We start from the raw sequence: 16013 nt of genomic DNA, 5'->3' as shown, positions 1-16013 counted from the left end.
CTCCTTCTGATGGCCAGGGATTACACCTTCCGCATTTGAGAAAAGTCAGGCATGTCAATAAATTGCGAAAAGTCTGTTTTGTCGCCTTGACGTACTATTACTTTCAGAGGCGTGAATCTAGAGACAGTAGACATGTCTGCTAGACTAACACAACAGTGAATAACAGACATTCACAAACTGGTCTCACTTTTCAACAACAACAGAATCAAAGCCAGGTTAGTTCTGAAGGTGTTGGGAATTATGGCGGCCATACCTCTGCTTCCATTAGCCAGATTCCACATGGATCCTTCAATGGATGCTCTTACACAATGGTCATACCAGCAACTTCCAATGTCCCACACCATTATGATCACGCAGGCGCAGAAATCATCTCATGTGGTGGATGTCTTCCTCAGCTCTTGTTGGGAAGACCCTTTGTTCCACCCTCCGTTGCTACTCTGACAACGGATGCCTCCCTGATCGGGTGGGGGCATTATCAGGGCAGGACGGTCCAGGCACATGGCAACCAAACTAATGCCACTTGCACATAAATGTTCTGGAGATGAGAGCAGTGCTTTTAGTGTTGCAAGCCCTTCAAGACTCTCTTCCCTTGAACGATTGTAATCCAGACAGACAATATGTCTGTAGTGTGGTACATCAACAAACAAGGCGGAACCAGGTCATACCCCTGTGTCGAGAAGCACTCAGATTGTGGCAATGGGGCGATTTCTTCTCAGCGATTTCTGATAGCAACGCACATCCCGGAAGTCCAATCAAATTATGGACAAGTTGAGCAGAGCTATCCTCATGCCTCACGAGTGGTCTCTGAAAGACTCTGTTGTGAGAGAAATTTTCTCGTGGGGTCAGCCCTTGCTGCGATCTTTTGCTACTCCCCAAAACAGCAAGTGCAGAGAATATTTCACCCTATTCCCTTTACCAGGCCAACCCAGCAGAGACGCCTAGTCCAAGTTTGGCCCCGGGACTTCTGTATGCATTTCCTCCTTCCCACTAATCTCTCAAGTGATACAAAGCTATCGCCAGAAAGCCTCATTGATCCTCATTGCTCCTTACTGGCCTCGACAGGTGTGGTTCCCTTCTACATCAATTTCTATTGAGCGACTGGCATCTGGACCTAGTTCCAGATCTTTTGATCCATCAGTCGGGTCAGTTACATCACTCCTCCCTCTCTGAACCTCACTGCTTGGTTCCTCCAGTTCATACCTTAGCCAGGCTTCTCAATTATCTCACCCGCTCGAGATATTTTGATAGCTTCCCATAAATCTTCCACTGAAGATTTATTTGAGTAAGTGGAAACGCTTCACATATTGGGCTCAAGGAAGGACATAGATCCTTTCACTGCTTCCATCCAATTAGTCCTTGATTTTCTAGCTGAACTCTTCCATGCAGGTTCATCTCCTCTACTCTTAAAGTTCAATTGGCAGCTATTTCTAACTTTCATGTTGGTATTTCTGAATCTGCCTTGATGTCCCACAAGCTTTGCAAAGCCTTTTGAAAGGAGTTTTTTCTCTTCTCAGACCTCCTATAAGAAATCCTCCTTCTCCTTGGGACCTAAATTTAGTTCTTGCTTCTTTGATTCTTCCCCCTTTCGAACCTGCAGTCTCCTGTTCTTTAAAATTGCTATCATGGAAGACTCTTTTCTGGTAGCCATTACTTCAGCTAGAAGAGTCTCAGAGCTTCAAGCACTCAGCTGTCGACCTCCTTATTTATTGTTTCATAAGGACAGGGTATCCTAATGAATCCAACCCGCCCTTTTTGCCTAAGGTAGTCTCGACGCCAAATCTAAATCAAAGCATTGACCTCTGTCTTTTTCCAGAATATTCCAATAGGTCTGAACAAAAATTACACTGCCTGGATGTTCATCGTCAATTGAGGTACTATTTGGATAGAACAAAACAATTCAGAAAATCTGACCAGCTGTTTGTCTCCTATGCGGAAGGCAGAAAGGGACTTTCAGTTTCAAAGGTATCATTATCCAGATGGCTAACATCTTTGATTTCCCTTGTATATGAAATTAGACACCAAAAGCTGCCTAATAATCCTAAGGCCCATTCCACCAGAGCTTTGGCTACTTCTTTAGCCTTCCAAGACAGACTGCCTATTGACACCATTGGGCTCTCCTCACACTTTCGCTTCTCATTATAAGTTGGATTTAGCTTCTAGGCATAGAGCTAACTTTGGTTCCACTGTTCTCAGGAGTCTGTTCCGCTAGGGTCACCCGGGACAAGGTGCTAGGGACGGTCCCATCCAGCAAGAATGAAGTAGATAGACAACTTAACATAAAGAAGTTAGTTCTACCATAACGCTCCATGTTAGTTGTCTTCTCGCCTTCTTCTTAAGGCCCCACCCTCCTGCCCCTGGCCTGGACAGACCTAGAGGAGTTGTGATTGTGACCTCTTTCTACCACCTCTATACTTTAGGTATATGCTCTGCTGTGCTTATTTCCTGGATCAGGATGTAGGTCACCCTTTCTCCCTTATTTATAGAGGTGGACTTTGTTACTAATTATTCTATTACTATTATAGGCTGGCTAGCTTACAAACGAGATCTGAGGTAACTCACGCCAGCATTGTGGGATATAAGGGGAGCCTCGAGCCGGTGAAACCAACTCTCGAAGCTTTTAGAGTGGTTTCCAGTCAAGAGCCCAGTCGGCTCCCAACCCATCCAGCAAGAAGAAGGCGAAGAAGACAACTAACATGGAACGCTATGGTAAGAACATAATTTTCCTTTCTTTAAGTATCAGTTCCATCTTTGAGAGATCTGATGTTAATTTTTTGATCTGTGTTTGAAAAGAGTCACAAGTTTCAAACTTGCTAGCATCAACACATATGGTTTCCAAATCTTTGACACCTTTCTGGCACTTACGTTTGTTCAAGGCATATCAACGCAAAAATATCACCCCACGGGGCCTCAGAGTTAAGGTGCAACCTTTGGTCTCGGATATTGATGATAAACTATTAGAGGATTGGGGACGGGTTCAACAGTTGGCTACTTCTAAGTTTGTTGATGCACTGACGGATTTTTATGAACGGAAAGTACAGAAAGGTGTCAAAGATTTGGAAACCATATGTGTTGATGCTAGCAAGTTTGAAACTTGTGACTCTTTTCAAACACAGATCAAAAAATTAACATCAGATCTCTCAAAGATGGAACTGATACTTAAAGAAAGGAAAATTAAAAAATTTTTTAGAGACGTTGGTGACTATGAAAAGGGTAAACCTTTTGATAGTTCTAAAAATGTTTCGTTTAGGTTACCTGGAGAGTATGATAAGGGTAATAAGAGATTTTCTACCCCAAAAAGAAAAAGACCAAAATCTATTCTGAAGAATAGTTTTGAGTCTTCTAATTTCACTTCAGGTGATGAGACCTCATCTAATACAGAGGGTGAATTCGAGGAGAACCAGTTAGAGGTTTTGCCAAATGCAAAACGTGACAATTTGTCACACCCTTCCGCTGCACTTACAGACGAGGGGGGCGGAAACATAAGAAAGGACACGCCAAAACAAAGCATGGAGGCACTACTGAAATTGATGACAGCACAGTAATAGTCCATTCTAATGTTCATAACATTTCTTCCACTGAGTTAACTACTACACAGATTCAGTTATTAAATAAAGGATTGAATTTTGTCCCCGTTTTTTTTGTACCTGAACAGTCTCTAGCCCTGGATGTAGTTAATTTTTGTAGATTATTAAATTTGAAGCTGCTATTTGCTGATAGTGGTAGTGATAAATCTCAGGATTTTAGATTTAAGAAATCTTCTTTCACTCCACCTATGACACAACTGGTGGGTGTTTTTCAAAGGAATGTACTACATGATCTACATTACTACTACAAGGATTTTCCTTTGTCTTATAATAATTTATCCAAGGATGAAGTGTGTAGTCTGGATGAGTTAGCCAAAAATAAAAATGTTGTTATTGCACAATCTGACAAAGGTGGGGCTGTGGTGATTCAAGATAAAGACTCTTATGATTGGGAGGCTATGAGACAGCTGGAGAATAGGGATCATTATATGGTTATGCCTTTGGATCCATCTTTAAATTTACAACGTAAGATTGATGAGTTTCTTACATCAGCAGTAGAGGAGGGGATAATTAAGCAGGCAACCAAGGAACAATTGATGGTCTCATCCCCTAAAAAACAGTATCTCTATATGCTTCCCAAAATACATAAACATGTTAGTAATCCCCCTGGCCGACCTATTGTTTCTGGACATGGTTCCTTGACGGAACCTTTATCTGAATATTTGACTTATCATTTAAAACCATTACTTGGGTTGATTAGAGCTAGAATCCAAGACACCACACAATTTTTGGATATCATTAATGAAATACAATTGGAGCCTGAATGGTTATTATGTACCCTTGATATTAAGTCCCTTTATACCAATATTCCACACTGGGCAGGCCTACAAGCATTAGACTATTGGTTGGTTAGATCTGGTTTATATAAACCAGGCTTTAATACCTTTCTGGTTTGTCTTACGGAATATGTGCTAACTAGTAACATTTTTTACTATCAAAATAAATGCTTTTGGCAAATTAAGGGAACTGCTATGGGTGCATCTTTTGCACCCATTTATGCAGATCTATTTATGGCATATATTGAGGAGATAATAATTTATGACGCCAGCCATAATATTTATATGTGTGAGATGGACATGTGGCGTCGATATCTGGATGATTGTTGGTTGGTGTGGAAGGCTGATGACAAATATCTTATGGAATTTCTTGATTATCTTAACAACAACATATGGGGTATTGAATTTAAGATGAGTTTTGACAGGTCTAAAATAATTTTTTTAGATGTGGAAATTCATAGGAATATGGACAATACTCTCTCTACTACCCTATTTAGAAAATTTCCAGAGTACAATTCTTTATTGCATGCCACCAGCTTCCACCCACAACATATCATCCAGAATATTCCCAAGTCCCAATTTCTAAGAGCTAGGAGAATTTGTTCCAGCCAAGGGTCTTATGCTAAGATTAGTGATGATTTGGCCGCTAGATTTAAAGATAGAGGGTATCGTTCGGGTACAGTTCATATGGCTAAACAGTGGGCTTCAAAATTTGACAGAATTGATTTATTGCATTACAAAGATCATAACAAAGATGGGGTGCAGCAGCCGTTGAGGTTAGTTACTACCTATGGACGTAATACTCGGGGCTTTATGAAAATTGTTGACAGACATTGGAATATTCTTTTGGCGGATAATAGATTGCATAATATTCTTAGGGACAGATGTTCTTTCTCCTTCAGAAGGGGACGTACTATTGGGTCACATTTGAGTCATTATAAGAAGTCTGTGTCTGATTCTAAAGTCTTTACTCAATCAACTTTTACAGGAGCACCAGTGGTTGGTTGTATTCCATGTGGGCACTGTAAATTTTGCAATAGAGTCTCACGTACTGGTGAATTTAGCAGTCAGAACACACCTGATGTTTTTGAGATTAGGTTTTGGGCCAACTGCAGTTCAGAGTGGGTTATATATTTGGTGACCTGCACTTGTTCTGCGTTTTATGTTGGCCAGACCTCTAGGGCTTTCCGTCTTAGAATTGGTGAACACATCAGTGACATTAAAAATAAGCGTAGTAATAATGCATTATATAAGCATAGTTTAAAACACACTACAGCTAGTTTTATGTTTTGCATTATTGATTATATCAGGGGTAAATGTCAAGACAAATTGAAGTGGCATGATATGCTGACTTCAAAGGAGAGGAAATGGATAATCAGACTTGGGGCAATGTTTCCACCTGGTCTTAATGACCAATTGTGATTTGTTAATCATGATTTGTTAATTATGTATTGTGATTGGTTTTTGTTATTTCTTGATATATATATATACTGGGTTTGAGCATTCATGAGAACATATATATATTTTTTCACTGAGGAAGGCTCTGTTGAGCCGAAACCGTCTGTATATTGGATACCTGAGGATTTGTCTCAGTTATGATTGAATAAATTATTTTTATCCTGGTACCAACAGCTGCTGGCTTTATTTGTTTGAATTTGAGGTGGATTTTTGCCGTGCAGCGTCTTTTCGTGCATCTTTTCTTGGATTCGTAGTTGAAGTCACCCAATATGATGGTGTTTGGTGTGACATTCATATCCTCCAGTGTTTTCAGGAATGCTTGATGGGATTCCTGGGATTGGGAGGGTGTTCTATAACATGCGACCAGTTGTATGGCAGTTTTGCCTATGGTGAGTAAAACTTGTATGGTTTCTGATGCTTCATGGGTAGCCACCAATTGAGAGGTGTAGGTGTCCTTTATGAAAATGGACACTTCCCCTCCTTTGTGGTTCGGCCTGGAACTTGAGGCCGAAAAGCATGATATGAGGTATAGCCTGGTAGCACTGGAGTGCTCTCAGGAGCCTTGAACCAGGTTTCAGTTACTGCACAGACATCGATGTTCTCCATACTGAGAAGTGCTTCGAGTGCCTGCATCTTGAGATTTAGACTTCTGGCGTTGAGCAGCATTACCCTTAATTTTTTCCATTTTTGTTTTTACGGAGGTTGATTTGTCTTTTGAGCATTGCCTAAAAAAGGCACTATGGGGGTGGCAAGAGCCTTGGCCAGTATCCGGAAGCCCAGTGGTGACAGGTGCAAGCCATCCCTTGCGAAGCAACGCGTCTTGTCCAGCATGTCATCCCAGGCTGACAGACATTGATCCCTAGAATGACACCAGTGATTAAGCCAATTGTTAAAACTGATCATTTTGTCTTTGTACTGAGGCATCATTCTTGGTGAAGGCAGGATGCTGCTCAGGGTCATACCAGTCTGGGCTACATAATCGGAGAGCTCCTTAATGTCTCTTTTCATGTAGTCCAGGGAGGTACGTCTCAGGTCATTCACACCAGCATGGACAATGACTGCATCATACTTGTACTTGCTTTGGAGTGACCTGAGTGTGTGTGTAATGTGGCGGATCCTAGCTCCTGATAGGCAGCTCACCATTACCCTCTCCTTATTCAGCCTGGTAAGTGGAACGTCGGTGTGTCTGACTATAGAGTCACCTATTACTAATGTCTCTGGCATAGTGTTTTGCCTTAGGGGCTGTGATTGTGTGACACACCTGTTGTTTGAGGTATGTGTTGTAGGTGTTACGTTTTGTGGGGGTGTATTTCTGGGTGTCTGCTTTGGAGGCCTCTGTTGTTTTGGTAAGTTTTTTATAAGAGCCTCCGAGTATGTCTTTGTGTTCTTATGTGTTTGGTTTGTTAATCTTCTTCCTATTCATCACTGATGGGTTCGCTTCTGAGCCCTCGGACTTGAGTCGGCCATATACCAAGCCTGTGTGCACCAAAAGCTCTCAAGCTAAGCTGCTACCCACAATGCCCTTTGCTCAGTTACCTCAGATCTTGTTTACCACGTAGCCATATAGCAACGTTTCACCGAGCTCTTCGCTAAGTGCTTTTTTCGTAAATATTTAATAGTCTGAAAAACTTTTTTCTTCCTTATAACTTGTTCTTGTTCTATATTGCTACTGCTCTACCCACAGGTATTTCTCTCTTACCATTGTTGGTAATTTCTTGGAATCTCTAACTTTCTACCTTTATGGTATCTTGCTACCATTGCTGGTGTTTGCCTTTTCGTTCCTCCATTTCCTCTCTTTCCACTCTCTCTCTGTCCCTCGTGTGCAGTGGTAAATGGCCGAATAGTGACCTCCATGAGGAATTTATTTACTGTTTGGGGGTTCCGCATTTGTTGGCTGAAACCCCCGTGTAATATTTGTGCTAGTTTCAGTCAGTGGACGCTGAATGAACGTCGAAACAAACTTATTTTAAAGGTCCTGCTTGCTTCGCTTTTCTCGGAGGCCATTTCTGCGACGGAGGTCTCACCCCCTCCTCCTTTGGATAAGAAACATCCTTGATTGGACCCTCTTCACCAACTGGTGACAGAGGTAAAGGTCACAAGCACAAGGCTCATAAGTCATCGTCTCAACATTGTTCTGCCTCCTCGGTGCTGACTACCACATCAACTCCGAGCTTTGCTCCAATGAAGTTTACCGAGGTAAACCTCATCAGCGCCCACCCCGGCACTGACAAATATGGCACCGCCTACGTCTTCGATACCGACCAGTATTACGTCTTCGATACTGACCAGTATTACGTCTTCAATACCGACCAGTATTTCCATGTCTTTATCGGCACCGTCTTCGCCGGTTTTGACCCCATTATCGGTTCCGACAACATCCTCGAAACCATTCCTATCATCCACTCCTATAGTGACTTCTGCTCCGAGCCCGTTTACGGCTCCGACCATACCGTTATTACCTGTTGCAAAATTGGAATCGTCGGTTCTGTTCTGTGACACACCACGTACCTGATACTCATCCAATGTGGACCCGTTTGCCGGAAAAGCCTGCAGCCCTTTTTTGGACCGGCCTGACTCTCCTTCAGGTGCATCAGTGAAATCCACCAGGAGCCTTTCTGAATCTCAAATCCGGCTAGACCCTATACCACTCCTGGCTTTGGGTGTATTTCTCCAGCATCTCCTACTTACTCTCCTCCCTTGGACCCATTGGTTCCATGGCTCATCTATCCAACTTTTACTAGAGGAATTCCTTCCTCGGCACAGACAACAACTCTGTCTGAGGCTTCGAGATCCCTTTGGGTGCCAGTTCTGTCGGAATCCACCCTTCCTCAATCTCATGCTTGGGGGGTTGAGCCCCCAGTCCCGGTGTCGGTTCTGACAGTTATGTCGGCCTAGACTTCGGAGCAGAGGGTGACTACAGGTCTGAGCTTTATTGAGGCTCCGTCCCTGGGGCGGTCCATCTGGAGTGGGGTGTGACCCCGGTTCTCATTCTGTCTTCTTCGGTTCCGGGCTCCCATTCCTCTTCAGGCGGGCCAGCTTTCTGGGTGATGGAGAGGGCACATACTGCCAGCAGTCCTCCACAGTTGGTTATTCCCCCAGTTCCCTCTGAGCCACAGCTATCAAAGTCCACCCCCCCTAGGACTTGGAGAGTGCAAGGCCCAGGAGACCCCTGTTCAGGGCATTTCACTTTCCGTGTCTTCTTCAGATATTCCCACCGAAGAACCCCTTCGGAAATGGGTGTGTAAGAGGAGACACAAGGACTGCCAGGAGGAGTCACTCGGAGGATACAGACTACGATGATGGGTTAGGGTCCCCACAGTCACCCCCTGACGATGTCTCCTTCAGGGACATCATGTAAATCTTGAAACAGAGGGGTGACTGAAAGTCCTCAACCCCTTCCTCAGAGGAATCCTTATTCCTGTAGGCCTTTCGCTCTCGGCCCTCTACTTCTTGGGTGACACACCCCCCTGCCGATGTGTTGGTTAAATTCATCATGCAATGGGTTTGGAAGAACCCCGACTCCCTTGAGGCCATCCCCAGGAGATCGAAGTACTCTCTCTCCTCCAGAGGATCAACCCCATTGGTCCAGAGGCTTGCCAGTGGACGCTATGGTGGTGGCGGCTGCCACAAAAAAGGACCTTGCAGAAGAGAGTCCTGCTGTGTTCATCCACCCACCAGGGAGTCCCGGGCAGTGGACAGGTTAGGGAAGCGAGTCTTTGTGTCAGCGACCTTCGTGGTTAGGTCTCTGAACTTTATGGCACATTTTACGAGGCTCCAGAGAGATCTTATCTCCGAACTTTCAGGAACCCTCACGGGGTCAAGTATCGGATGAAGCATGTGATAAGGTTGCTTCCCAACTTGCCACCCTAGAATTCATATCTAATTCATCCATGAGGTTACTGTCACATGCAAATGAAGGAGCAGCTAGAGCTACGGGTGCAGGCGTAGTCATGAGACGTCATGCCTGGATGCGCATTTGTGACCTCGCAGGCTCCTTCAAGTCTTACTTTCTAAATGCCCCTCTCGAGCCCTTGGCTCTGTTTGGTGCGAAGGTCAAGGTTACAATAGCCAGGTGCGTGCAAGACAGGAAGACCTTGTCTGCCGTTGGCCTACGCTTTTCCAAACCTCAGCATTCATTCTCCAGGAACCAGAGGAGCAGAAAAATGTGGTACAAGAAGTCTCAAGGTCCTTTACAAGACGCACGTGGTGAGGACTCCTCCACAGGCACAGGGGGTTTCAATAATGGAAGATGTTCCTTTTGGGGCAGAGAGGGTCCCTAGAACCAGGGCTCCAGAGATTCCCTCTCAGGTAGACCATATCAGCTCTCCTGAGGTGCTGCCCGATTGCTTTCCTCTGGAAGCTGTCGGGGCACATTTCTCTCTGCACCATGATGCCTGGCTGTTCATTACGAATGATCAGTGTGTGCAGAGAATCATTACCAGAGGCTACCATATTCCACTAATATCCTATCCAAGACCTCCGAAATCCCTTCTCGATGTTCCACCCAGTCAAAGGGAGGAGGCAGCTACCGAGATACAAAAGCTACTTCAAAAATGAGCCATCCAAAAGGTCCCCTCAGATCAGATCAGGGTATTATTCAAGATTCTTTTTGGTGCCAAAGAAAACAGGGGACTGGAGGCCCATTGTGGATCTCGGTCATCTAAACAAATCATTAGTTCAGACCAAGTTTCACATGGTCACGATTCATTCCATCCTCCCCTATCTGCAGGAGGGTGTGTGGATATGTTCATTAGATCTCTGAGATGCGTATTACCATGTCAAGATGGACAATCGCTCCAGGAGCCTCCTTCGCTTCTGGCTGGGAGCCAATCACTACCAATTCAGAGCCCTGCCTTTCGGTCTCTCAACGGCCGCCAGAGTGTTCACAAAATGTCTTGCAGTGGTAACAGCTCATCGGAGACTTCAGGGATTCCAGGTGTTTCCATATCTAGATGATTGGCTCCTCTCCGCCCCCACCAAGCGTCTCCTGGTAAGGGCCCTCCGCTACACCTTGGCCCTAGCGGAGTCATTAGGCATCATCATACACTGGCAGAAATCAAACCTCCATCCATCACAACAACTGGAATTCATAGGGGCAATATTGAACATGCAGTCAAGCCTAATTTCTCTTCCTCCCCACAGGCTTGAGAGACTCAGGGCACAAGTTCAGATGATACTCTGCCAAAGCAAGGTGTCTGCAAGGGAGATTCTTCAAGCCTTAGGATCTATGGCCACAGCCATCCCCATAGTCCCCTTAGCCAGACTACACTTGAGATTACTACAATGGCTCCTTCAGGCCCAGTGGATTCCCAATCTCCAGCTCCTGAACTCAGATTCTCATCACCAACATTTGCAAACAAGATCTCCTCTGGTGGATGTGTACAGACAAAAATCTTTGGTGTCATCCCTTCCAGGCTTCTCAGCCCAGTGCCAAGGTGACCACGGATTCTACCCTGATGGGGCGGGCGGGCCACTTCCAGGGAAAGTCAGTCCAAGGCACGTGGTCCGATGTAGAGGTCAATTTGCATATCAATGTTCTGGAGTTAAGAGCGGTGCTGTTGGTGTTGCAGGCTTTTCATCTTCTTCCTTCCAGAACGATTGCTGTCCAATCGGACAACATGTCCATGGTCTGGTACATAAACAGGGAGGAACCAAGTCTTACCCCCTTTGTCGCAAAGCCATGAGTATCTGGCAGTGGGCGATAGCTTCCAACCTCTTCCTGATCGCAACGCACATCCCAGGGAGCTCCAGTGTGATTGTGGACAGATTGAGCAGATGCACACTTCATCCGCACGAGTAGTCTCTCAACCCGAGTGTGGCGACAGAAATTTTCAGTCGCTGGGGCCAGCAATGCTGCGACCTTTTTGCCTCCCCTTCAAATGCAAAATGCAGCAGCTACTTTGCCCTTTTTCCCCCTTTTGGGGAGACACCGAGAGATGCTCTAGTCCACGATTGGCCCATGGGTCTCCTTTATGCTTACCCTCAGATTCCCCGCTTTCCCCTCTTTCTGCGGAAGGCGATTCAGTTGAGATGCAAAGTGATCCTCACTGCTCCATTTTGGCCTCGTCAAGTGTGGTTTCCCTTCATCCGACCTCATCTGTTACAACCTCCTTGGATCCTAGACACTCGTCAGGACCTAATTTCTTACCCACAAGGGCTGACTCCTCCAAATCTGTCCACCCTCAAGCTGACAGCTTGGTTTCTCCACTTCCTTTAGTTGCCAGGCAAGAAACCCTTTCTTCACCTGTCCGGGATATTATTTTGGCTTCTCATAAACCATCCACCAGAAAACTTTACAAGGATAAATGGAAGAGATTCTCTATTTGGACACGTAATCAGGAGCTAGGCCTGTTCTCAGCCCCTGTAGCCACTATTCTTCATTATTTGGCTGAGCTGTTCGACAAAGCTGCCTCTGCTTCTACCATACGAGTCCATCTAGCAGCTATTTCCAACTACCATAACAGGTCTGAAGGAGTACCACTTATCTCCTGTCATCTTTGCAAGACCTTCCTCAAGGGTATTTTTCACAGCAGGCCTCCCATCAGACACCCGGTGGAGGCATGGAATTTGTCCTGGGCCCTGCAGGCTCTCTCTTGCCCCCGTTTGAGCCATTTGCCACCTGTGATCTAAAATTCTTATTTTGGAAAACCTTATTCCTGGTGGCTATAACTCCAGCAAGATGAATTTCGGAATTACAAGCATTATGTATCAAGAGCCCTTATCTGATCTTTCATAAGGATAGAGTATCACTTCGAACTAACCCATCCTTCCTCCCCAAAGTGGTTTCGGATTTTTCCATTAACCAGTCCATTGAGCTCCTTGTGTTTTTCCCAAATTACTTGAACAAGGGAGAATACTACCTACATTCCCTGGATGTTCATAGACAAGCTTTTATCTGGACAGAACTAAATCATTCCGCAAGTCAGACCAGCTTTTCATTTCCTTTGCAGGCTCTAGAGTGGGAGGTGCAGTATCAAAAGTTATTTTGTCTAAATGGCTCAGGGATTGTATTGCTTTCACATATTCACTTATAGAGGGATCTAAGCCAGGCCAAATCAAAGCTCACTCAACTAGAGCAATTACAACATCTGTTGCCTTCCATTCTAGGGCCTCCATGGATGACATTTGTGCAGCTGCCATTTGAGCTAAGCCCCACACTTTTATCAAACATTACAAATTGGATCTGATCTCCAGGGGAAGAGTGGCCTTTGGTTCAGTGGTTCTCAGGAATGTTCTTCCATAAGGGCCACCCAGGTTCTCCAAGTAGCTGGGGACTTGGTCCCATCAGTGATGAATAGGAAGAAGATTAACAACTTCAGATAAAGAAGTTATGTCTTACCGTAATGTTCCATCTGAGTTGTTGATGATCTTCCAGTCATCACACCCTCCCACGACCCCCTCCTAAGGTTCCTGGCAGATGTTTTGGGTCTACGTGGTGTATTAGGGTTTCTGCGCAGAGATGGCCTCTGGCTTATTCTTTCTCTATATGTTGCATGCAAACTCGATCTGAGGTAACTGAGCAAAGGACATTTTGGGTAGCAGCTTAGCTTGGGAGTTTTTGGTGCACGCAAGCTTGGTATTCGGAACCGAACCCATCAGTGATGACTGGAAGAAGATCAACAACTCAGATGGAACATTATGGTAAGACATAACTTCTTTTTAACTTGAAAGATGAGTTATTAGTTAGAGGTTATAATGAGCAATCACTAGATAAGTCCTTTAATACTGTAGCTGCTATGTGCCACGATAATGGTAAACCTTATTTCCATCATACTTACACTTCATATAAGGGTAATGTACAGGATGTTGTGTCCACTAGTGTCAGACTATCTTTAATGTATGGCAATAATATTCAACAAGTATGTGAAGTTGTAAGGACGTTTTGGCCAGTTTTGCTTTCTGATGACAAAAGGTAAAGGATGTTGTAGGTTCTAAGCCAAGTTATACATTCAGAAATAATTCTTCTTTGAAGTGACAGCTATGTTACAAAACAGCTCGTGTTCCTTTACCCTTATCTGATTGTCAGGGGACATATGCATGCAGGCATTGTAAAGCTTGCATATACATTGGCACTGAGCAGGTATTTCAACATCCTTTTATTAATTACACCTTTAAACCATGTTTCTTGCTGATTGCAGGTCAAAAGGTTTGATACATGTGGCTAGATGTAAGTCCTGTACATCCTTTTATATAGGCAAGACGATTAGAATATTGAAAGAGTGCATTTTGCATCATATAGCTGATATTAAACGCATGAATTTGTTAAATGCTTTAGCTAAGCATATTTCAGTGGCTCCTGGTCATTCTTTTGTATTTTATGTTCTGCAAATTGTGCATGTTAATAATAGGAAAGGAGATTTTAATGTTAAGTTGGAGAATGTTTAAGCAAAATGGATACTAAGGTTGTAGGCAGATAAGCTGCCAGGTCTGAATCTAACTGTACCTTTAAAACCTGCCTTGAAAAAAATGGACTATCCATCAGTAATTGGTATTTATCTTAATTGATTAATTGACTAATTCTCCTTATATATATATATATATATATATATATATATATATATATATATATATATATATATATATATATAATGTACACCAGCAATGTTTCTTTGTGGATCTGATGAAGCACTATGTGTGAAAACGCTCATCCTGTGGAATAAAGTTTTTATCTGGTTTCTTACATTGGCTGTGGTGGAAGCTTTGTTATTTTTTGGATATTTTACTCCACAACCTTTAGCTGCTTGGATATATATATTTTTTTACTTTGCTTTCAAAGAAATGGTACTTTGAGATATTGTGCGTTTGACTATTTGAACATTTGACAATCTTGATCACCCCAAGCATTTGTCGAACAAAGCAGCTTTTGACAAAATGCCTGGTAATCAAAGGAACACTATACACTGTGATAACATTTTGTTTTATTTTATTTATATTTGCTTACCAGGAAAAGTATGACTAAGTGTTATGAACCCTTTTAAGTGAAGATCTAGAAAAGCTCCATGTTATTGACAGATTGTTTCTAGACATTTTATGTATGCTGTCATATATGTACAAGCATTGGACAAACCAACAACAATGTAGAGACAGCACAATTTTTGAATTACATTTTCTGAGGATTGTAGTGGTTTCATACATATAATAATCACCATTTATATTACAACTCTGTTGGAATGGAGTTTCAGTGGATCAAGTTAGCTATATTTGTAATGATTATATACAATAACTTTCATTAGAGTACACTGGGAATAAAATAGTATCAGGCAGCCATTATAAGTAAATTTGAGTTTGGATACAATTTACTTAAAGAATAGAATTAGGTAGTTGATTTTCTTGGGAAGAAGTAATGGATAATATGGCATAGTGACAAATACGGTATGGCTGCTAACGGGTAGCTGCTTATAAGAAGGTAAATTATTTAAATTTATTTAATCTTTGTTGCCTAGACTATCCCAACTAGGCTACTAGCTTCTTTTTAGTGGAGACCCAAGGTGGTATTTTTCATACTAGGAGAAATTTGGCCTGCACATCTGGGAACTTCCTGTACTTATCATTGTTGTGAGTGGGACCTATTTTGAAGGAGCACTTCCTGTTTCTCTTCCAGGCACAGAGGTGGCCTGGAGAAATGGGGAGGCAGATGGAGAGAGAAGGAAACAATGGTGTGGTTAGTAAAATGGAAGAGAAAACAAATATTGAAACTGGAGAATGTGTGCAGGATTCTGAGGAAATGCTTCAAAGAAATCTGTTTGGAGATGAGTTAGCAAATGGATGTATAATTACAACTCTCCAGTCAGAAGAGTTGCAGAATGATTTACTAAAAAAATGGTGCAAAGTGAGACAGAAAATGAAGGACATATTTCCTGGGAGAACATTATGGAGAAAACACAAAAAGGGGATACAGAGACAATCCTGAAGAATGGTGGTGAGATGGAAAATAAAACATAAGGATGGCACAGTGGCATAGTGGTTAGTGTTGTCACCTCACAGCAAGAGGTTCCCCAGATCGAATCTTAGCTGGGGTTCCTTCCTGTACAGAGTCCACTCTGCATTTGTGTGTGTTTCCTCAGGTCCTCTGGTTTCCTCCGATGTTGCAAAGACATACATATAGAGCATTTCTCCCCAGGCCTCCACTGAAAATTGGCTTTTTTCCAAGTCAAACTTTCCTGGTAAATAAATGTTAAATAAAAATATGTAGGGA

This window comes from Protopterus annectens, chromosome 8.part0, assembly GCF_019279795.1.
Source record: "Protopterus annectens isolate FY-2018-M chromosome 8.part0, PAN1.0, whole genome shotgun sequence".
NCBI lineage: Eukaryota > Metazoa > Chordata > Ceratodontiformes > Protopteridae > Protopterus > Protopterus annectens.
Note: the sequence above shows the minus strand (reverse complement) of the source record.